Below are 24371 nucleotides of genomic sequence, written 5' to 3'. Positions count from 1 at the left end.
AAATAGGCATTACAATGGTGTGCCGTGTGAGTGCACGAGATACAACATCACACCGTAGAAAAGTTTGGGGGCTCGTGGGAGGGATGAGCAGCTGTTTGGCAACGTAACACACAGTGAACTCGCCCATGTGCCACATGCTGGGCATCTCATCCATGATGACCACGGTCGCAGACATCCCACAACACCAACGACCGGCCTTTGTACACATCGTGTATGAATGCAGCGTGGTTTTCACTTCTATGCTCGTTCAGTGGTGTGATGTTGGCGGGTTGTGTGACTTGTGCTCCTTGTTGGTGTGTTTCATTTTGGCCATTGTTTGTCTATACTTGTGCTGTACTTAATTGTGCATGTGTGTCATTCTGCCCATCACCCCCCGTCCCCCCACTCCCTGCTTCTTCCTCTTCCTGGTGCTGTTATGTCTATAATTTTGTTGCTCCACACATAAATACATGTAAAGAACAAATTAGAATAGTTCCTTGATTCTTTTAGGCTTCAAAACTTCTCTCTATTGATAACTTTTTAATTTTCCATATAAACCGTTTTTTTAATATTCAACAACACATAGAAGTCAGAAGTGCAACGTATTCTATCAACACACTTTCTAGAACATTCTACAACACGTGCAGGTTAAAAGTTCATAATTTTTTTTAAACTTAACGATTTTTTTTGCAACATTTTCTCGAACATTTAACGGCACATGCAGGTTAAAAGTTCACGATTCTTTTAAGTTCGAACAGTGCCTTCCAAATGCAAGCAGCAGGTGTGATTCAGTTGAGCAAATTGTATCCTATGATATGTACTCCACGTTGAAACTACTTTTTCTTACCAATCACAAAGATGCTTTTCCACATAACGAATGTGCACCCTACTTTTAAAAAATAATACTTTTCATCTCCCAATCACGTATCGTTTTGTATGGCAAAAAAAGTAGTTCCCCATCTTTAAACATATCTCTTATTCTACCAAGGAACTGCATGAGCTACAGACATCTTTCCATACCTTCCAGCCATACCTTCAAAATGCTAGTGTGGATCGTAGGACATATCTATATTTTCTGGTGCAAGAGGTATGCAGAACACAGACGTATTGACTGAGACCTAGGTTTATAAAATGTGGACATTAAATGGTTTGCACAGAGAAGATTGAAGTAGCACCAATTGCTACCTTTGGTTAAAACCTCTTTGCATCTTCCACACCCTGACCTCATGATTGTGCATTGTGGTGGAAATGACCTAGACACATTGACTGGGGTAGATTTGAAAATGCTTATGAAGGACGCCTTTGGACACCTCAGCTCAGCACCATGTGACTCTGGGCAATAGCTCACTTAATAGCTCACATAATTTCCACGCCGGCCTCGAGGGCCTTCAGACCCATTGGGGTGAGTAGTTTGCGCTTTACAAATACCATATTGATTTGATACGCGAAAATTTACCTTCGCACTCCCTGTATAACACCCACTAAGCACCATAGACAAGTTACAATGTTCGAAACAAGTGTTCCTCCGAGTAGGTATAACTACATGCTGATACTACGTGACAGGTGTGGCACAGCGGCCAGAGCACATGACTTCACAGCATATGACACACAGTTTGGACTCACGCTTTCATCCCCGACTCCGGCAGCACCTCAGCTTAGCACCATGAGTCTCTAGACAATACCTCACATATTTTCCGTACCCCAGGACTTTCAGACCAGTAGGAGTCAGTAGTTCGTCTTAGTAGGTAAAAACACATGCTGACGATACTTCCACAGGTGTGCTGCAGCGGCCAGGGCACATGACTTCACATCATAAGACACACAGTTTAGGCTCACGCTTTCATCCCCGACTCCCGCAGCAGCTCACCTTAGCAGCATCCGACTACGCAATACTTCACTTAATTTCCGTACCCAGCACTTTCAGACCGGTAGGTATGAGTAGCTCGCTTTGCACCCCCTCTATAGCACACCCTAAACACCCCACAGCGCTTACAGTGCTCCTACCCTCCTCTTTCCTACTTTTTTTGCCCTTTTTTCCCCTTACTCGCTTCGACAGAATCACAAAATGGCGGTCAACACTTCCTAGTTGCAACCGCTCACAGCGCTCCCAACCAATAAGCAGCAAGCTCGTGCTCATAACGCCTCAGCCAATCAGATGGCAGAATTCCAAAATATCGATATATATAAATTTCGATATTTCTCAAAAACTACTGAACGGATTTACACCAAATAAACAAAACCGTGCTTTCTAGACCAAGACCCTTCTCCCAGCCAAATTTGGGGTCATTCCCTTCACCCGTTCAACCTGTAGCCTTGTCTAAAGTTTCCTATGGAAATTAAAATGGAGAAAACACGTTTTGGGACCCCCCTTTTTTCTCGGCCCCCCCTTGATGAATCACCCCCAAACTTTCAACATAGGAGCTGATATGAACAAATAATTAATCTGGAAAATGTCATGAAGATTCATCAAACGACGTCAAAGTTATAAGCAAAACAAAAAATGTTTTTCCTATGGAAACTTGGTCCTAACTATAACTACCTACTGGCGACCGCCAGTTGGTAATATATATTATCTACTGGCAGTCGCCAGTAGATAGTTATACGCCAGTAGATAGTTATAGTTAGGACCGAGTTCCCATAGGAAATCTGAAAATTCTATTTTGAATAACTTTGGCCCCGGTTGACTTATCTTGGTGAAATTTTCAAAACGAATGGGGCGCTCCGCTCAGCTCCTACCCTGAAAGTCTCGGGGTGATTCGTCAAGCGGGGGCTGAGAAGAAAGGGGGGTCCCAAAACACGTTTTCCCCATGCATTTTCCCATGGGACCTTTAGTCGAAGGTACAGCCCGAACGGCTGAACAGAATTACTTGAAATTTGGCAAAGAGGTAGTCCTCAGGTCAGGCATGTGCCTTTTGCATATATGGTGTCAATCTGTTCAGTAGTTCCTGAGAAAATTGCAGTTAAAAGTACATAAATATCTATATGTGCGCACCGTGCGCGCACGGTGCTCGCACGGGGCGTGCACCAAATGTCCGCGAGCGTAATTCTGATTGGTGGTTAGATGTCAGTCAACATTCCAATCGGTTGAAATCAGGAAGTGTCGGACGCCATTTAGTGTGTGACAGTGAAAAAGAAAGGTGGAGAACGTGAAAAGGGGGCAGGGTAGAGAGTTCCTGTCCCCCTAGCCTTTGTCAGGGGGTCCCTGAAGGACCCCGAAGGGTGGAAAAAACATTTTCTTTTTTTTCAAAAATTCGCGGTGTGCGCGCACGGTGCGTGCACCTCCCAGCCGCCATTTGAGTTTTAGAGGCAGAAGAGAGCTAAAAACACAAGTGGAGAATGTGAAAAGGGGGCAGGGTAGAGAGTCCCTGACTCCCTAGGCCTTCTCAGGGGGACCATGAAACACCCCTAAGGTCCCCAAAAAAAAAAACATTTTTATAAATATTGCGCGGTGCACGCACGGCGGCAAAAAAATCATAAAAAAAATAGAATTAAAAATCAAGTTTAAGTGTTTAGATGTTGGTTGGCTCTAAAAAGAGCCGTTGTGTTCATTGAGTGTTTTTTTGTACCTACAAGTAAGTACCGATGCAGAGTCTAAAGTTCAAGAGGAAGACTCTGTTCCCTTCATCTGTGAAATGTACACCGTCTCCTCTATAAATGCCTTGCATGTTGTAACGCAAGTTGTTGTGGTATATAGAACCCATACCATAGTCTCTGAGGAAAGCAGAAACAGACTTATTGACGTGCTTTTTGCTTTCTCAATCTGCGGACAATATTGGTTGGACCAGTTCCACTCTTGCCTTTGGCATATATTAGAATATACAAAGATAGTTTGTGGAAAAAGTGACATCAATTGCACAAAGGTGTCCTTAACAAGCATTTCCAGACCTACCCCAGTTAAAGTGCCTAGGTCATTTCCACCACAGTGCACAATTATAAGGTCAGGCTGTGGGAGATGTAGAAAGGATTTCACCAAAGGCATTAATTGGTGCCACTTTAACCCTCTCTGACCAATCCATTTAATGTCTACATTTGGCAAAGCAAGGTCTTTCACAATACCTCTTTTTTCCGCATACTTTTCACTCCAGTAGACATAGCTATGACCTACAATCCACACTGTGAACATCTTTCAAGGAGATCTGGATGCACTCAGAAGGTGTCTTTCAGTAGAATGGCAATATGAAAAGAAAGATAGTTGTAAAATGGAAGCTTACATACTTTTTTTTTTAATATAAAGAACTCATTGGCTGTTTCAGACCATTCAACACTAAAAACTAGGCTGTATGTTTAAATTTTTAAAAGCATGTTTTGTATTGGTTCAGAAAAATGTGTTCCCACAGAAGATTACTTTGGATATGCTGTTAGGTTTGAAAAGTCAAGCACTCTTGCTCTTTGGATTAGAAACATTGTGTGCTGAACTTCTGACCTCTCTGCTCACACCAGTGTTCCATGATCTGTTGCTATGGTAGCAGGCAGAAGTCATGTTGGGGGAAGGGTACCAGGCAGAAGTCATGTTGGGGGTAGGAATCATTTGGAAAGGGTTGAAATTTGCAACCAATAGAAATGTGTGTTTCCATTTAAAAAAATGTGGGAAGCAATGTGATTTGAAGTTAACATGTATATGTGTGAAAAAAGAGAGGGACATTTTGCCATTTAGTGGTTCTGGTGAGAGGAGTACAGCTCAGAGATTCTGGCTCTGATAATCTGCTGTGTGAGTGGCACATTTCTTTTTCAACTAACTCCTTTTAAAGGTGAGTTATGAATTTGAGATGGGATGTATGTGGTGTATTTTGATATAAATAATAGAAATGTGTTTCTTCTTTTAAAGTTGTGTTTTACATTTTATGTTTTGGAAGATATTTAACTGCCTTGAACTTGTAAGATATTATGGAGTATGTCTTCACCATAAGTTAAGGTGTACTGGTATTACCCAGGAATACTGTTTTGTGCCTATAATCACATCATGAGTCTGTGTGCACACAGGAATTGTTGTCAAAGATTTAATACGTGTTGCTCTTGTTCTGTAAGACTTGCACTCGTAGGAAAGGGGCAGCTTGTTTTCTTGAACTGTGATGGTTAGCATTCAGCACAAATCACTATCTCACAGATGAGAGGCAAATGCTAACACATTTGAAAACAACAGGGTAGATTTTCCTTCCACTCCTGCAATGGGTGAGGTAGTTCCTACATGTTCAAAACTCCAATTAACCCTTACCACAGGTGATCTTACATACATCTCTGCAGTCTTCATGCAGTTGTGCAAGCGTCCATGCAGATCTCTCTTGCACCTGACAATACACAGTCTCCAGAAACACACTCTTAGCACACAGCCAGCTGCTTCTACTGCACTCCCATGCTTACTATTCAGCACTGTGTGGTATTTCAGATAGCAGTGTGTAACGCTAACACATTCAACATCACCAAGGCTCTTTTCCTTTGCTCTAGTCTAATCACTCACCCAGGTTCCACATGCTCATGGTCTCAAGTAGCTGTTAGGACATGTGCTCTTTTCTGCCTCTAAACTATAAGGAAAATGTGTCAGGCTGTTACAGTAATTATCACTTGCTCTAACACAGTAGTAAATGTGCTTTGAAATTGCCAATCAAATATAGTTTTCTGCCTAGAATCACACCATGAGTCTGTGTGCACACAGGAATTGTTGTCAGAGATTTAATTTGTGTTGCTCTTGTTCTGTAAGACTTGCACTCGTAGGAAAGGGGCAGCTTGTTTTCTTGAACTGTGATGGTTAGCATTCAGCACAAATCACTATCTCACAGATGAGAGGCAAATGCTAACACATTTGAAAACAATCTTGCACTCGTAGGAAAGGGGCAGCTCATATGATTGGATTTGAAAAGCTCAAAAAAAATATAGCAATATATTTAAATTACATAAAGGTATTTTTTTTTTAGTTTCCTTTAGGTATTGCTGAACAACACTGAAATAAATTAAACATGCCTATAAAATCAAGAAAGAGAAAAGAACAGCAAAAACATCTATATTTGAAGACAACTGGACAACAAAAATTAGTTGAAGAACCTCATGTTGGAAAAAAGAAAAAGTCTTCTGGTAAGCAGACTAAGGATTTTTTTTTAAATATCCTCAAAGATAGAAAAAATGTAGAAAGTATATCCACTGCAAATAGTGTTTCCAGTAGAAAACAACAAGACAATAGAAAGAAAATACTAAATGCTAATGTACAATCAGAAGCAAGAAAGAATGACTTAAAAAGAAAAACAGAATTTCAAAACATTCGTAAAAAAATGTTTCAGAGAAGAGTGGTGTTCAATTTGCTAAAGGATGTGAAAAAATATAGGAAGAAAGCAATATTTTATAAGAAAAAGAAACATATTGAATCAATTGTTGCAAAGGCTTTGGAATTCAAAAGAAAACTATTCATTTTAATTTTGAACAGGATCCATACATTAGATAAAATAGTCAATGTAATGAAGTCAAAAAGCAAAAGGAAAAGAGTAGTGAAAAAAAAAAACGTTTGTAAGGTGTTCTTAGGAGAATGGAAGCATAGTTCAAGTACTGAACCATTTTTTAATGAAGAGAGTTATCTTCAAAGTAATAGTTTGCTTCATGCAGTTGACACCAGTGGTCGAACTTATGAAGTTAAAGATGGTTGTGTAATGGAAAAGGAGAAAATGGTTCCAAGAAATGAGGAAGAAGTGTTAGCTGATGAGGTTATGGGGAATCGTCCTAAAGCCCCAGTGTACACTTGGAATTGTAGTAGTATTTGTACTGTACGACAAGAATCTATTGATAAAATACGTGACTTTCTAAGAGAATATAGTAAAATAAGTGTTAAACAGAAGATTAAGGTGCTTCAAAGACTAGATCCATGCAGAGTGAGAAAGAATACTGGTTTGCAAGGACATTCTCTGGCTTGTCTTTCTAGGAAAGTTTGTCAGTGTTTTTCACCATTTTAGGATGCTGGCAGTACATCATACTGAAATGATAAAGTTTGTGAGAAGATTGTATTTTGCTAAAAGTCCAGCACTAAAGTTAAATGAGTTGAATAGTGCTCTGTTGCGTGGATCTGTATCAGATGTAGAGAAGGTTACTGATGATATTCAGTTTTGTTACTTTGGTCCAGAACAAGAAAGTGCAGGAAATGACACAGTTATTGAAGAAAATGTGGAAGAGAATGTAGAACCCACTGTTAGTAAAAATTTTGAAGATCAAATGACAAAATTTACTATCATCTCTAATGAAAGACCAAATATTACTTGTATTTGTTGCCGGAGAAGCCATTATAAAACTCAAACAAGGAATGCTGATCTCTATAAAAAAAGTGAAAAAGAAAATAATTATGAGTGGAAGGATTTTGCTATATATTTGTTTCTGGAAAATTGTTTTGATTTGGGTGAAGATCAGCGTATTTGTAAATACTGTTATAACAAGTTAGAAGAAAATAAAATGCCAGCTAGAGCTGTACATAATAATTTAGAATTGGTTGATATTCCTGCAGAACTTAGTGATTTAAATACGTATGAGTCTATACTCATTCAATGTGTCCATCCGTTTCAGACTACAGTTCGTATGGAGCCCAAAACAGGTAAATTACCTCCTTCAGATTTACAAAGAGGTTTAAAAGGAAGAGTTGTCTATTTGCCATTAGATTTGAAAAAAAATATTGAAACAATTGATGCAGATAGTTTGGAAACTGAACCATTAGTTATTCTGGTTAATGGTGTACCTACAAAGAATAAGAAAATTTGGCAGGAGCTAGTAGATGTACGAAAAGTACAAAGAGCTAATTTATATTTGAAAAGAAATAATAAGAACTATGAATCAATTTATATGGATGAAGATGAAGAAGTTTTACTAGCAGACATAGGAATACCAACTGGGCAAATTGAAAAAGTGGATAAGTCAAAAGAAGAAGAAATTTATGAACATTTCAGCATACATCCTCTTCATTCTAAAGACGTTATGGGAAACACTATTGATCTGTTTCAGATGAAAAAAGCAAAAGGAACTCCCGTGAGTGTATGGGAGGAGAGCTTGGAAGCTCGTTGTTTTCCCCAGCTGTTTCCTACAGGAAAAGGTGGACGATATGATGAACGTCCAGTACAGATTCCTGCTTCTGAGTATCGGACTACAAGATTATATGCAGAAGATCCAAGATTTCGTCAAAGTATTCCTTATTTGTTCAATCTTTTATTTGAAAGTGACTTGTCTGCACTATCTTATGCAGTAAATCACATTTTAAAAACTGGAGTACATCTACATAATGTGTCTGCAAAGGATTTTATGAACAAAGTGCAACAGCAAGATGATCATTTGGAATCTCAATTGATTAATCTGATGGCTTGTCAGCGTGGAACTAATGAATATTGGTACCGACGCCATGGAGAATTGAAATGTATGTTACGGAATTTAGGAACTCCTACATGGTTCCTTACCCTAAGTTGTGCTGAGTACGCTTGGGATGATTTACTGGATTTTCTTCGAGAGGCAAATTCAAATATTGAAAACATCCAATACAAGACAGCAGGAGAATTGTGCTCATTGGATCCGGTTAAGGTTTGCAGATATTTCAATCATAGATTTGAGGCTATGATGTCCTTCATCTGCAATAAAAAAATCCACCTCTTGGAGAAGTTGTGGATTTCTTTTGGAGAAAGAGTACCAAGCAAGAGGTGCTCCTCATATTCATATGCTGTTGTGGATCAAGGATGCCCCAAAATTTGGAACAGATTCTGATGATGCAGTTTTATCTTTCATTGAAGAATATGCAACATGTGCTATACCTAAAAGCACAGAAGAAAAACACTTAAAAGAGCAAGTTTTACGTTTCCAAAGTCATCGGTGTGGAAAATACTGTCGACGAAAGTACAAGAGTAAAGATAAATTCTACACAAAATGTCGATTTGGATTTCTACGACCTGTTCTTTCAAAAGGAAGAGTAAACAGTTTTATGTCAGCTGTGCGACATACCATTACAAGAAAATCTCCAAAAAATACCTACAACCTAAGAAGAAAAGAAGAGTCAAAATATATAAATGACTACAACCCAGTCATTTTATCCATGTTTAATGCTAACATGGATATTCAGTATGTAGCTGACAATTCTATTGCTGTTGCTCGGTATGTCACATCTTACATCACTAAATATGAGAAAACGGAATTGAAAGAAATGTGGGAGGAGATTTCTCATGAGAAGACTCAGTAAAAAGCTATACAGTTTCAGTTTAAAGATGTTATCGCATCGAGAAATTGGGTCATACGAATGCTCAGATAGGTTATCATCTGCAAGTCTGTACTCCAAATCCAGAAGAATAATTTGGGTAAGTTTAGGCCTTGCAGGAATGCGAAATTGGGTACTGAAATCTATTCGAGCAATTGAATATTTAGCAGAGAACGAACCAGAAAGTACAGACATTTTGAAAACAAATATGTTGGACACATTTTACCCAAACAGAAGTCATCATCTTGAGAACATGTGTCTCTATGAAGTGCTGCAGAACTACATTTTTACACGGAATGCCACAGAAGGCATCAACAATGGAAAATATAAAGTCATTGGTGAGGAAGGATGTTTGGTGTTTGAGTTGCGACACTACTGACAAAAAGGAATTTTACCACTTAGCACTTTTACAGCTGTTTAAACCATGGCGTTCAGAGGATGAATTACTTGGAGATTTTCAGAGCGATGAAGATTCCTTTAATGCATGTAAAGATAGCATAGAATGCAGTACTTTCACAAATTATGTACAAATGTTAAATGAAGAAATTGAACAAGAGGCTACAATTGCAGCTGAAGTAGCTAGAGACAGTTCTCAAGACAGTCAAAGTTCTGGTACGCTCAGTCAAGATCCCCTAGGACAACCAATCGTAGAAAATGAAGCTGCAATAGCCATGACTGAAGTGGAAACAGCTATGAATCAAGCTCAGGAAGATTTAATAGACTTACCAAATTTGGAACAACATTTGAATGATGAACAACAACAAATTTATGAAGAAGTCACAAAACAAATTGATCATGAATTACTACATGAAAATAAAGAGTGCTCATGCACATCATTTGAACCAATCAGAATGTATGTGAGTGGACAAGCTGGAACTGGAAAACATTTCTTAATTAAAGTAATTAGAAGCTACCTACAGAAAAAAAACGGATTCAACTTTCTCTTGTGTTGTTACTGCTCCAACTGGGTTAGCAGCATAGAACATAAAAGGAATTACCTTACATTGTTTGCTAATGTTACCAGTAGAGCATGAGACTAAAATAGAATACCACAAGCTAACAGGAGAAGCATGTTTTGAAGTTTCAAGAGTGTTGAAGAAAATGAAAGTTCTCATTCTTGATGAGGAAAGCATGGTATCAAACTTAATGCTTGCCTTTGTGCATTTAAGAATGCAGCAAATTCTAAAGACAGACTATGATGTGTTATTTGGAGGAAAACATGTTATAGTTTTTGGGGATCTACTGCAGCTCACTCCAGTTAAAGGACAACCAGTATTCAATACTCTTGCACATGAAGACACAAAAAAGTCATTAGGAAGTATAGGTAATGTGAATATTTGGTCATACTTTGAGTACAAAGAACTCATTACCAATGTGCGGCAAGCAAATGATTATGATTATGCAAGTATTCTCAAAGATATCAGAATTGGACTACTCACAGAACATGGCAGAAAAGCTTTACAGAGTCGATTACTATGTAATTTGTTTCCAACAGAACAAATAGTTCCAGAGAAAATATACAAGAAAATTGCAGAAAAAAATACTGTAATCTGCTAAAATGCCAACAATACATGAATGCTCTATATTCAATGAAGAACTTTTGAAATTGGAAAATGAAGAGATGATGAAAATGGAAGCTGTGGATAAAATACAGCATGAAGGAATAACTATTATATTGACGGGCAAATTGAAAACTAAATTGGATTCTCTAGAGAAAAACATATCGAAAACAGCTGGTTTAGAAAATAATCTTTATGTATGTATGAACTGTCGAGTAATTTTAAGACGTAATTTGAATGTAGAAAAAGGTTTAGTGAATGGAGCTATGGGTAAAGTTGTGGGTTTTGTTAATTACCAGAAAAAAGATGGATTTGAATTTTTAAAAACAAAATTTGATCAGATTGAAGAGGTTAAAGACATTAGTCGTTGTTCAGTTCGTTTTTTGCTTGTAAAAGACTTATATGTACGTAGGAAGCAGTTTCCGTTTTCTCTAGCATATGCTGTAACTATTCACAAATCTCAAGGATTAACTGTAGATAGTGCTTTTGTAAACATTGGATATAGTGTGTTTAAAGAAGGTATGGCATATGTTGCTTTGTCACGAGTGAAAAAATTATCTGATTTATTCATAATAGACTTTGATGACTCAAAAGTTAGTGCTGATGCAAATTGTTTAAAGGAGTATAATAGATTAAGAAGAAGCTATGCTCCTCATTTAGGTCAGTATCCTGTGTTTGAAAAACGTGTTGTTTGTCGGAAAAGGAGAATTGAGAATATCTGTAATGAGGATGTACAGAAGAGAAAACAAAAAGAGTGATGTGATTGCAAGCAAAAAGAAAAAGGACAATGTTGAAGAGGTTGTTGGTTGTCATTTTGAAAATAGCTCTGGTGTCAACTGCTACGCTAATGTAGTGCTGAATGTTGTATTTTATCTTGAAAGTTTGCAAGAGCAGATAATACTAAATCATGAAAAAAGATTTTGTTCTCTGCTGAGTTTCATTTATGAGAAGTTGAGTAATGATAAAACTAAAATAGAAAGTGCTTCTGATGTTAGAAATCTTTTAGATGTATGTTCTGGATGTACACAGTTTACAAAAATGTCCAGCAAGATGCACAGGAATTCTTAATGTATATGCTTTTGGTACTGGAAGATGAAGGGGTAGAAATAGAAAATATGTTTGGTCTCTCTTATAAATGGGAACATTGTTGTGAAAACTGTATGAACACATGCAGCACTAATGTTGATTCTGAAAGGTTCATACATTTAACATTACCAGAGAGTAAATCAGTGACTTTTAGTAAATTAGTTAAAGATGCAAATCACAACATGGAATGTTCCTAATGTAAATCAGAAATGTTATCAACGTTATTTTTAAAGAAATATGGACAGTATATAATTTTAATGATGCAACGTTGTATAGCTGATGGAACAAAATTGGACACTTTAATAAAGAAGTTTGTAAGAAATCAATTATCAATATCAGGAAAGACTTTTGTTGCAGTTGCAATAATTTTCCATGATGGACCTTCTATAACTTCTGGTCATTACACAGTTTATCTAAAATGTGAAAAAGGCTGGACACTGTGTAATGATTCTCAATTGATTTTCAAGCAACGTTTGCCTGCAGAATTACCAAATTCCTACTTAATTTTTCTAAAACCAAAATTTTAGATACAAATTGCAGCATCTGAAGAAACCATTATTTCGATTTTATAGGATTACCATTGGATATTTCACCTAAAAAGGATTTAAAAATTACCATTTGGCCTCATGGAAAGGTAAATGTTTTTATTGTGGACTTCTTTGACAGATAATATTTTGGTGTTTGTGCTTAAGCAACAAGATTTACAGACGTTATTTAATGCAAATAGTTATTGTTCTTAGAAGATATTTTTAATATATATGTTACATTTCTATCAAGGTATGTTTTACTGAGGATAGATTCAGGGCTTTTTTAAACAATCTTTCAGATTGTTTATTTTTTTGCCCGCTGTTAAGTGATGAATACAATTGATATCACTATTTTCAGTGAAATTCAATATATTCTGAAAACAGAAAAAAAGGGCAAAAAATTACTTTGTTAAATATGAAAATATGTGTACTGTATTCTAAAATGTGTTGTTAAATATTACTACTATTTTTCTTTTTTTTCAGATCTAGAAAGAAAATTTAGGAAATTGAATCAATTTTTCTTGTAATTAAAAAAACCCATTTATTTCTAATTAAGTTATTTTGTTGGTCAGGTAAGTTTAAAATATCTGTATTTCTCACCCCTTCACTTTCATGCTCCCTTTTCTTCACTTCTCCTCAATCTGCTTTTCTCATTCCCCTTCCCTCTCTCTTCTTCCTTTACTGCTCTTTCGTAACTCCCTCACTCCTTCTCTACTACTCCCCTAGGTTTACTGCCCCCATCACTATTTTTTCAACCATGTTTCTCTCCCTGTCTCCATATGTCTCAGTCATTCTAACTGCCTTACTCCTTCTCAGTTCCTGTTTCTGTCTCTCTCCCTTTGTCTGTCTTACCCTTAATTTCCTTAACATCTCTGGGGCAGATTTATGTTTCCTGGCGCATCCCTGCAAATCAGCAGGGATGCGCCAGGAAAGATGCGTCACGCAAGTTTACCCTTGCGCCACCACAGATGCGCCGCATTTACAATGCAGCGCATTGTGGCGCAAGGATAAACAGATGCGTGACGCATCTGATGGCGTAAGTGCGGCGCATTGCTGGAGTCGTGTCGCAAGCACGACGCAACTCCAGCAATGTTTAGGGGCTGCCCATACCTAACATGCTGCGTCATGCCTTACGCCTGCTTCAAGCAGGCGCAAGGTTTTGACGCAGCAGCGTCAGAAAAGTGACTGAGTGAAATCTTGTAGATTTCACTACGTCACTTTTCTGAGGCTTTTTCCGCTGGAACGCCCACCCTGCATACATTAAACCTGACGCAGGTTTAATGTGGCGCAGGCCTTTACACCGTGACGCATCTCCATAGATGCGTCACGATGTAAATAGGGCGCAACGTGGCGCAGGGTTTACGCCGCCGCTGTGTCACAAAAGTGACGCAACAGCGGCGTAAAAGTGGCGCAAGTCTAACATAAATCTGCCCCTTTGTTTCTACCACTCCTCCTCTCTCCATCACTCATTTTCCATCTATGTTAATTTTTTAACCTTCTCTGTCATTCTCCTTCCCTCACCTTCCCTAACTGTCACTATCCTTTACTCATAGTCACTCCTATTCTCCTACTTCACTTCCTCCTGTCTGTATCTCACACCCCTTCATCTTTTTTTTTTTTTTTTTTATTTGGCAGAGGCATACAAAATACAAGGATGAGAAAAACATTTTAAACAATGACAATCATTCGCATAATTGCTGATACATTATTAACAAAACCAAGTAAGAAATAAATGAAAAAGAAGAGAAAATAAACCGGTGAGACATAGAAAACATAAGAAATCTCTTTTTACAGATGTGGTCGTTATTAGATTAAATCCAGTTATCAATAGGAGACCATAGTTTCCTGGCAAATATCTTCTTTCTGTGTCCTTTCAATTTGTACACTGCTTTATCCATTCTATAAACATTTAACAACTTTCCCAACCATTGCTCGAATGATGGTGGATCAGCATCTAACCATCTTGAGGTAATACAAAAACGGTAAATGGACATTCCAATAAAAAGAAAATGTTCTTGATCAGCAGATAAGCTCTCAGATGAAACATATAAGCCAAAAATAATCACAGATGGACATAACTTAATATTAGTATTAAGCAAATTAGTCAAAAACTTTTCTATCCTATTTATATATACAGTTAGTTCAGAACAGCTAAAAAACATATGACATGAGTCTGCTGCTAAAGTTCCGCAACGACTACAATTGATACCTTTCGTAGCTTTCCATTTGGCCAGTTTTGCCGGTGTATAGTAAAGATCTAGAGATGCCATGTAATGTTGACTTTTAAGAGAACTGTTGATTAATGTTTTATTGCTAATCTCAAACGCCCTTGCCAGATCTATCCCTTCTATACACAGTTTCCTTTCCCATTTCTGGGCTTGTTGGTCGAGATCATCATGCAGCCTGTTGACCATTAGTTGATAGATTGTACCAATGCGACTATCCCTCCTGCCGCTCTCCATGACAACATTGGTCTCCATTGCGTCACTATATAAGAGGTTTTTTTTTTCCAGAAAACTACGAATTTGTAAGTATTTAAAAAATTCGTTTCTGGAGAGACCCAATATATCTTGAAGTTTGGAAAAGGACATTAGAGCCCCATTTTGGTACAGTTGTCCAATTGAATGAATCTGTCCCAGACGAAATCGATTCGTGGGGATATCTTGAGAAATACCAGATAATGAAATATTGCAACAGATGGGTGTATAAAAATTATATTTTGAGATTATCCGTAAAGCTTTATTAATTTGTCTCCAAACCAAAAAAGCAGAGAGAAGAACCTTAAATTTTGTTTTTTTGTAATAACTCGGCTCCGTAAATATCAATAAGCATTGGCGCACATGAGCACCCATAAGCATTTCAAAAATGGATGGCGACATAAAGGTTTCGTTGACATGATCATAAAATAATAAAACCTTAATTGTTTTAAGAGTTATAGCCCAATAGTACATTCTAAAGTTCGGAAATCCCAACCCACCACGCCCTTGCGGTAAGGTGCACCATTTTAGAGATCTTCTTGAGCGGCGATACCCCCATAAAAATCTGGACAGCATCGTATCTATTTTATTAAAAAGGGACATAGAGAAAAATAGGGGAATGGTGCGAAAAAAATAAAGAAATTTTGGAAAAATCAACATCTTAATGACATTGGTCCGTCCAAATAAAGATAAATGTAGATTATTTATCCTTTCTAAGGTTCTGTTAGTGGATATGAGTAAAGGATCCAGATTTAGTCCAACAATGTCATCTATTTTAGATGATATAGTTACACCAAGGTATGTAGCAGTATCATTTAGTAGAATATCAGTGGGTGTACCAGTTTTAGAATGTACAATTTGGGTTTTTGAGATATTTAATTTGTATCCAGAGAATTTACCAAATTCACTAGCAATTTCTATTATTTTAGGTAAGGCGGAAGAGGAATCAGAGGTTACAATGGCCACATCGTCTGCGTATGCTAAGACTTTGTGGTCTATCTCATGGAGTCGGACAGGTGGAATACCGGGTTCTATAATTAATCTATTCAAATAGGGTTCTAGATAAAGTGCAAATAAAAGTGGAGAGCAGGGACACCCTTGCCTGGTCCCCCTGGTAATTGAAAATGGACTAGAGATATCCGTGCCTAATCTTATTGCACCCTTTGCATTACAATAAAGTGACTGTATAGCTTTAATAAATTGTGGTGGAAAACCCTTCCATTTTAGTACAGACCAAAGGAACCCCCAGTCTACTCTATCAAACGCTTTTTCAGCATCGAGTAGGATAACTCCGACTGGGGATTCCTTTGCTTGAGCCCAATCCAACAGTGCAATAACACGTTTAACGTGATCTGTAGTGTCCCTGTGTTTAATAAACCCGTGTTGAATATTAGAAACCAAACCCGGCATAACATCGTTTAGTCTATTTGCAAGAATTTTAGAATAAATCTTACTATCAGCTGTAATCAGGGAGATGGGACGATACGAGCCTAATTCCTTTGGATCCTTGTTCTTTTTGACAAAAACAACTATAGTAGCTGTGGACCAGGAGTCAGGAGCTTTGTCTTGAAATGCTACATTAAAAATTTTAAGCAACTCTGGTTTCAGCAAGAGTCTAAATGTCCGATAAAATTCAAGAGGAATCTGATCGGGCCCCATAGCTTTACCAGCTGCAAGACTCGTAATAGCCCTTTCAATCTCTTCCCAGCTTATTGACCTAGAAAATAAATCTATATCATCTGTGCACAAAGAAAGTTGGTTAATGTTTTGTAAATAATCTGTGGGATTAAGAGTCTTGTCAGTTTCATTGTTAAAGTCGTTATACAGCATCTTGTAGAAGCCCTGAAATGCCTCTAATATTCCTTCCCTACTTTCGTGAAGGACCCCATTTTTATCTTTAACACATTGTATTTCGTTAAAAGAAGATTTTTGTCGTAAACGCTGTGCTAGAATTTTTCCCGTACGTTCGCTAAATTCGTAACGTTCCATTTTATATTGTTTAAATTTTGCAGCTACTTCTTCAGCAATATGTGTACGAAGACCTGAGCGTTCAATGGTTAATCGTGTTTGTACATCCTCTATATTAGCATTGTTTTTACATGCGGTAGATAATTCCAGCTCGACCTGCCTTATCTTGTTTAACCTGTCCCTGAGATCTGTTTGGTTTTTTTTCCTCTTATAATTTGCAAAACTGATTGTCTCGCCCCGTACAATAGATTTGAAAGAGTCCCAGACTACTTGTGGAGAGGCAGTATCGTTATTTATTGGAAAATAATCTTTAATAATATTAACCATAAATTTAAGGTATTCTTCATCTAATAATAAATTTCTTTGAAATGACCAGGATCTAGTGGAGTTTTGGCAATCAGTAGAAAATTGCATCTCAGCAATTATAGGATTATGATCTGAAATGACTTGTGGTAATATCTCAATACGAATTTTCTCCCAAAAAACTGAGGATACAAAAAAATAGTCTAAACGGACAAATTTTTGATAAGGAGTAGAAAAAAAAGTATATCCGGGGTCATTATAATGAAATTTATTCCAGACATCAGTTAACCCATTACTTAGTACCAGGTCTCTAAGTGCTTTATAAATTTTAACCTTTCGACCCGTATATCTCTTCTCTGATTTAATATTCCAGTCGGCTGACATATGTATATTTAAGTCTCCACAGACTATAATCGGTTGTATCCAAGTGGATAGCTCTGTATTCATAGTGTTAAACAATTCGGCATCGTCCAGATTGGGACCATAAATACAACATAAGGTAAATTTGCAACTTCCAATTTTTAGCTCAGCCAGTCCCCATCTGCCCCATTTATCAGAGAGTGTTTTTAAACATTTCCCTATTCCCTTTCGCATGCAAATTGCAACGCCTCTTTTGATACCCATTTGCTTAGATGTAATCAAAACTTCCAATCCCAAATTATTCAGAAGATGGCTGCCGTGGGGAAGGCTGTGTAGGCAGCTAGCTCCCTCGCTCCTGGCGTTCTATCGTTCCATCGTCAGAGAAGGAGAAATCTAGCTATTCTACGAGTCTAAATGTGCGAAAACCGGCTACGGGGTTCTCGTGTCGATGTTATGGATAATTACAGCTAAACGGGCTCATTTCACCTGGGCTCATCTCACCTGGTGACGGTGACCGTGGAACACGTTGGTCAGTATCGGTCAGCTGCTGCTACTATCGCTGCTGTGGAAGCCGCCCGGGTTGGGCTGGGCTACTCGGAGCTACGGAGAGACGGAAAACGGAGCAGCGCGGAACCTGAAAGGTGTTTTTTCCATTTCCTGACCGGAGGGTTGGATCCGAAGCTCCGCGCTGGCAGAGAGGCAGAGAGGCGTCGACCATTTCCGAGTAGATTCTAGCAGCGGGGAAAGTGTCCAATAATTGATTTTGATTTCACCGGAGTTTGGCTCGTGCAGGTCAGACAAAGCCACAGAGTCACGGAGACAAAACGTATCAAAAACGGAGAAGAAATAATCACATCGCGTTATTCCAGCATATAGTAATAACAATTTGCTACAAACTATCCTTGCGTCAGGCAGAGCTTACGAATGTTGCTAAACTTCTTTGAGTTCAATCGGCGGTCTCCGCTGTGGCGTGCTACACTTTGCTTGTGCTGGGCACAGAGCAGCGTTTTTCCCGGCAGAGGTGGCTCACGGAAGAAAAAGAGGACGCCACTTCCACTTTCTATTTCCACACGCAGCAACAGAAAAACCGGCTCTGGGTCTGATTTGAACAACGTGGAGCAAGAGAACGAGGAGACCGAGATGGCAGAGGCAACACCACTGATCCCTGGTAAAACCATCACCAAACAGGGTAAGAACTCTAATAAGGGGGCTGCTGTTAAATCTAATGAAATACCCGGCATTAAAAGTTCTGCGTTACAAACTTTACCAGATCTATTTGAAAAGCATGCTGCAAAAAAGAAAATAACTGATAATGATAATCAAAGCACTGATATAACCGCAGCACAGTCTGCTAATCAATCATCTACAAGCGGTGATAATCAGAATAACTCTAATAATCCCTCTACTCTGATACCCATTCTGATACCGACCGACTCTTCGAGGAAGGGTATTATGGGATTTGCAGTTCCAGCTCCGGGTGGAGCTATCACCAATAGAGCATGCTCTCTTCCATCGCTGGTATTACTATCAAATGAAGCACCAAGCGAATCACGAAGTGTAAAAGAAACTACTGGGCATCAACATAATCAAGAGCTCCCTGAAAATTTGTATTCACTATCAGAACTCTCATCCGATGAAGCGACGGGTCTTAATAAAGACTGGGCAGACTTTAGTGGTGAGAGCCTATCTTCTGAGGGTGAGATCAGTATGAGTCCTGATAATACTAATGCGGCAACCATTATAAAAAAGAAGCGGAGGAAGAAGAGATCTTCTCGCACAATGAGCCAAGAGGCTGCTTCTAATTCACCAAACAATATGAATCCCCTATCTTCTAATTTAATATCCACCGCTTCTGTTGCCAATGATATTCCGGGGTCTAGCCATAATGCTATACCTGATCCTAGTCTACAGCAAGAGAACAACGTAGAGATTACACTGAAAACAATATTTGATACCATGATGTGTCATAGAGCAGAGAGTAAGGCCGAGAATCAACGCACGCAAATGACGTGTGCCAAAGTCAAAAACGCAGTACGACGTGCAATCAAATTATGCTCAGAGACTGCTGATAGGGTCACTGAAGCAGAGGCCAGGATATCTGTACTAGAAGAAGAATGTATGGCTCAAAGACAAGAAGTGGGAGATTTCAAAGTACAAAAGGATGACCTATCTGACAAACTAGCTAGTTTGGAAAATCAGGCCCGTAGAAGTAACTTGCGTTTTTTGGGGATCCCTGAAAATAAAGAAGGAGGGGACCCGAGGAAGTTTATCATTAATTTACTAAACGATGCTTTTCCTGAAATTACTGATTGGGATTGGGCTCGGGAAATACAACGAGCACATAGATTCCCTTTCACAACAAGGAAACCACGACAAGGTCAAGAAAACTATCCTAGGGCCATTCTGGTGTCATTCAATAATTTTCTTGCCCGCGAAGTGATATTTGTAAACGCCAGACCAGATAAGAAAGCGGATGGTCTAGGTTGTCAGTTCTTTGTGCGACCAGACTACTGCCAAGCTACTGTGGCTCAACGGTGGCAATTGAAGCAACTAATTCCTGATTTTCAGAAGAAAGAAGTAGCAGTATTTCTTCAAGGTCCTGCAAAACTAAAGACTATATACAAGGGCCAAACAAAATACTTTATTTCTATAATCAAAGCTAAGGAGTACTTGGAATCTCTTTGAATAAACAAGAAGATCTTCGATGTATAGTATGATAAATCTAGAACTTGAGCGTAATAATTATACTGTTTAATAATTATTTGAATGCAGGACCATTATGTTTCTCTATCTCTATACTCTCCTTTCTTCTTTTCTGAACTTTCTCCTTCTCTCGCTTTTCTTCTTCTTTTTTTTCTTTTCTTTTTTTCCTCTAGTAAGGACGCCACGGGTTAGGGACACGGCATCCATACGCTCCAGGAACTGAAAGTTCCTGTGCCTCATATAGTGGGGAGGGTGGGGGGAGGGGTTCTGGGAACAAGGGTGGGGGTGGGCAAGGGCAAGGGTTGGTGGTGGGGGTGTAAGGCAGAGGTGTTCAACACAGGGATGAATATAAGGCATTTAAATGATAACATTGAAGAGCAAATACTTGTGATGATGGTCGATAATTTTTTTCTATCACTTTTGATATGTATAAAAAGGTGAAAATATGTACTATTAATATCAATGGTCTTAATGATTTAAAGAAGATTGCTATGTTCCGAACAATGCTCCAAGTGCTGAATATTGATCTGCTATGTATACAGGAAACACACCCCTTCATCTTTTCGCATTCTTTCCTTCACTCTCCCTCACTCTCCTTTGCTCATTGAAATACTGACTCCCTTTCTCTCACTCCAGTTTCCTAAATCCCTCCATCCCCTCACTCCCCATCTCTCACTTTCCCTTACCCCCTTTTCTAATCCTCATACCCCTTATCTCGCCATCACTCCACTTCTCTTACTTTCAATCCCTTTACCCTGCTGTACTTCATCCGCTTCATCTGTTACTCCCTTTTCCTATCTCCGTCCCTAACTCCCCTTTTCTCACTCCCCCTCCATCACTCTCCATTACTTACTGCCATTCCCTTACTCATTCACTCTTCTTACCTGTATCCTCTACCCTTAGTCTTTTTGTTGCAGTCAGTCTTTCACTTCCCTTTCATGACTGATCATACTTTCCTTTTCTCACTCATTCTGTCTGTCCTTTCCTCCTCTTCACTCAGTCATTTCAATCATTCATGTATACACTACACATTCATTCAATAAAATTACAACACAGTATATTAGGAATATAGCTCTTCTTGGAGAAGCGAAGTGAGTTCTGAAAAGAACTGTTTTTTTTGTCTTTTTTGTTTTGTATTTTTCTTTTAGTTTTTTAACAATTTTGTATTTTTTTTGATTTTTTTAGAGCACCAAAAAAAAACTGGTAATGAAAAACTGTTCAACAGGAACAAAAACAATAAATGAAAAAAATTATGGGCTGGAGCATGTGTGCTGCTGTATTTTGTTTTCGATCAAGTTAATACTGCTCTCAGCGTAGCAAAGAACAGCATTGCACACATTACAATGTATGTGCACCTTCTGGAAAAGTGGGTGGATGTCCAGTGACCTGGTACACGGAGAATCTGCGGCCGCAGATGATGTGCTCGGCTGAGCAGGTGGAGGGTTGTCTCTTCGGACTCTAGTTGACTCTTGAGCATAAGGTACAGGATGCACTGTCTTGAAGTGTCTCAACATTGAATAAATACTAAACGAGTATTTCTTGGTGGGATCGCCTCTGGATAACACACTTCCACAAATAGTGCATGTCACCTTCGGGGCATTGACTTTCTTTTGGCCCTCTGGAAAGGTGAAGGATTTCCAGATAAAAGAGTCTTTTTGTTTGGTCTGCCTTGCTGGTACCACAAAGGTCTCCTCCTCACTCCCTGAAGTAGACTGCTGTTCTGCCATTTTCAAGTAAAATTGTACTAGGATAGCTGTTCAGCTCCTTGTACCAGGAAATAAGAAGAAATAGGGAGGGGAGTGGGTGTGGTGTTTGAAGATTCTGGAACAGAAACTACTATGAACCAATGAAAAGTGTTGTTCGTAATCACATGACTTACCGTGCGCGCACGGTGTTCGCACGCATGCGGGCACGGTGCTCGCACGCATGCGCGCACGGTGCACGCACGCATCAGAAATGAATTACTTTTAACCCGATTTCTAAAACATGAAAAGGAGGCAGGGACGACACTCCCTGACCCCCTAGACCTTCTCAGGGGGTCCCTAAAGGACCTCGTAAATCAAAAAAAAAAACATTTCATTTATTAAAAAAGGTGCGCGCATGGTGCTCGCACGCATGCGCGCACGGTGCACGAACGCATCAGAAATGAATTACTTTTAACCCGATTTCTAAAACATGAAAAGGAGGCAGGGAAGACACTCCCCGACCCCCTAGACCTTCTCAGGGGGTCCCTAAAGGACCTCGTAAATAAAATAAAATATATTTCGTTTAATAAAAAAGGTGCGCGCACGGTACGCGCACCGTGAAAAACCCTTAAACAAAAAAAAAACATTTTAAACTGTTTATAATTTTATAGAAGATATTAACTATGCTGTTCAACTTTATCCAAATTAAAAAAAAAGAGCTGAGCCATTCCATATTACAGGATACAGTCAATCTATAACTATATACATAGGTAGTTTATTGTAAAATAAATATATAAAAAATATAATAATACATACATAAATTAGCATTTAAAAAACCTTACAAATTCACTAAAAAAAACATAGGTTTCACACACGTTATAGTTAGAAATTAGCATTTAAAAAACCTTGCAAATTCACTGAAAAAAAACCATAGGTTTCACACACGTTATAGTTAGGAATTAGCATTTAAAAAACCTTGCAAATTCACTGAAAAAACCATAGGTTTCACACATGTTATAGTTAGCTGGACATTTCACTCGTACAAAACCATTGAAATTCCCCCGTTATAGTTAGTTCAGCTAACTATAACTCGCGCGACCGCAATCCACTGCTGATGACGTCACATATTACATCACTCATGACATGGTCAGTGACATCACTGATGACATCTCAAATGACATCACTGATGACATCATCCAGTGAATATGTGTCTTTCTGAAAAATAAATATTTTTTATATATGTATATCTAAAGGTTAATGGAAGAATAAATGGGTAAATAAGTGTCTAAATGGATGTTTTTTTTTGTAAAATTAATTGTATAACTGACTTATTAACAGTATCTTAGTGAATACCAGTATTAGTGAGTAATGTTTAAATATTTAAATATCTGTATCAGTGTCTCACTTTGTGAATAAGTGGCTGCATGGGTTGGTGAGTAGCTACATGAGTGTGCATATGGGTTAATAGTTCGTTTTTAGAGTCTCAGTATGAGTGTCTGTATGGTTCAGTGGGGGATGTTACTTAGCGTATAGATGCATGAATGAGTGACTCACTGTTTGTATGTGTTTTGAAGACAGTATGTGAGCAGGACAGTATGGGTGGATGAGCGTGTGTATGGGTGAGTAAGAGAGTGAATGACTGTCTCAATAGTGTCTTTATGAGTAAGTCCATATGTTTTAAACTAGTATATGTGAGTATTGATGTATATAAGTGAGGATATATGAGAGTGAGAGATTGGAAGAGTTCCTGTATAAATAAGTATGTGTTTCTATAAGTGATTGTTTAAGAGAGTAAGTATGTGTACGTTTCTGTAGAAGTAAGTGTAGTGGTGTGTGTATAGCTGTATATGCAAGTAAATGGATGTTTATTTGCATGTGTGAGTATGTGTGTGAGTAACTCCATTTATGAGTGTAGGTGTGTAACAGGATGTATAGGTGTATGAGTACATATGATGACTGAGTACATGTATGAGTGACTATATAGAAGTGTTGATGAATGAGTGGATGCGTATGTAGATTTTGGAATTACTGAATAGGTTGTTCTAACTGGTATTGGTATCTCTATAGTTTTCAAAACTTTAGTTTGTATTTTTCAATGTGTGTATCAAAGTTTATATTAGGATAAGAGGAGGTCTGCCACTCTTACACAAGGATGATGTCATCAGTGATGTCATATGAGATGTCATCAGTGATGTCATCAGTGATGTCACTGACCATGTCATGAGTGATGTAATATGTGACGTCATCAGCAGTGGATTGCGGTCGCGCGAGTTATAGTTAGCTGAACTAACTATAACGGGGGAATTTCAATGGTTTTGTACGAGTGAAATGTCCAGCTAACTATAACATGTGTGAAACCTATGGTTTTTTCAGTGAATTTGCAAGGTTTTTTAAATGCTAATTCCTAACTATAACGTGTGTGAAACCTATGTTTTTTTCAGTGAATTTGCAAGGTTTTTTAAATGCTAATTCCTAAGTATAACGTGTGTGAAACCTATGGTATTATCAGTGAATATATATATAGTTAT

At 38.3% G+C, this 24371-nt stretch overlaps 1 protein-coding gene across 1 annotated transcript in view; it reads right to left on the bottom strand.

The window, feature by feature from the left end:
- TEX12 (testis expressed 12) overlaps positions 1-24371 on the bottom strand; it is a 299352-nt gene that overhangs the window by 104635 nt on the left and 170346 nt on the right. The gene's annotated exons all lie outside the window — the stretch shown is intronic.

Source organism: Triturus cristatus, chromosome 6, assembly GCF_964204655.1.
Source record: "Triturus cristatus chromosome 6, aTriCri1.1, whole genome shotgun sequence".
Taxonomy (NCBI): Eukaryota; Metazoa; Chordata; class Amphibia; order Caudata; family Salamandridae; genus Triturus; species Triturus cristatus.
The sequence above is the reverse complement of the archived record's forward strand: the minus strand, read 5'-3'. Positions and strand labels throughout refer to the sequence as shown.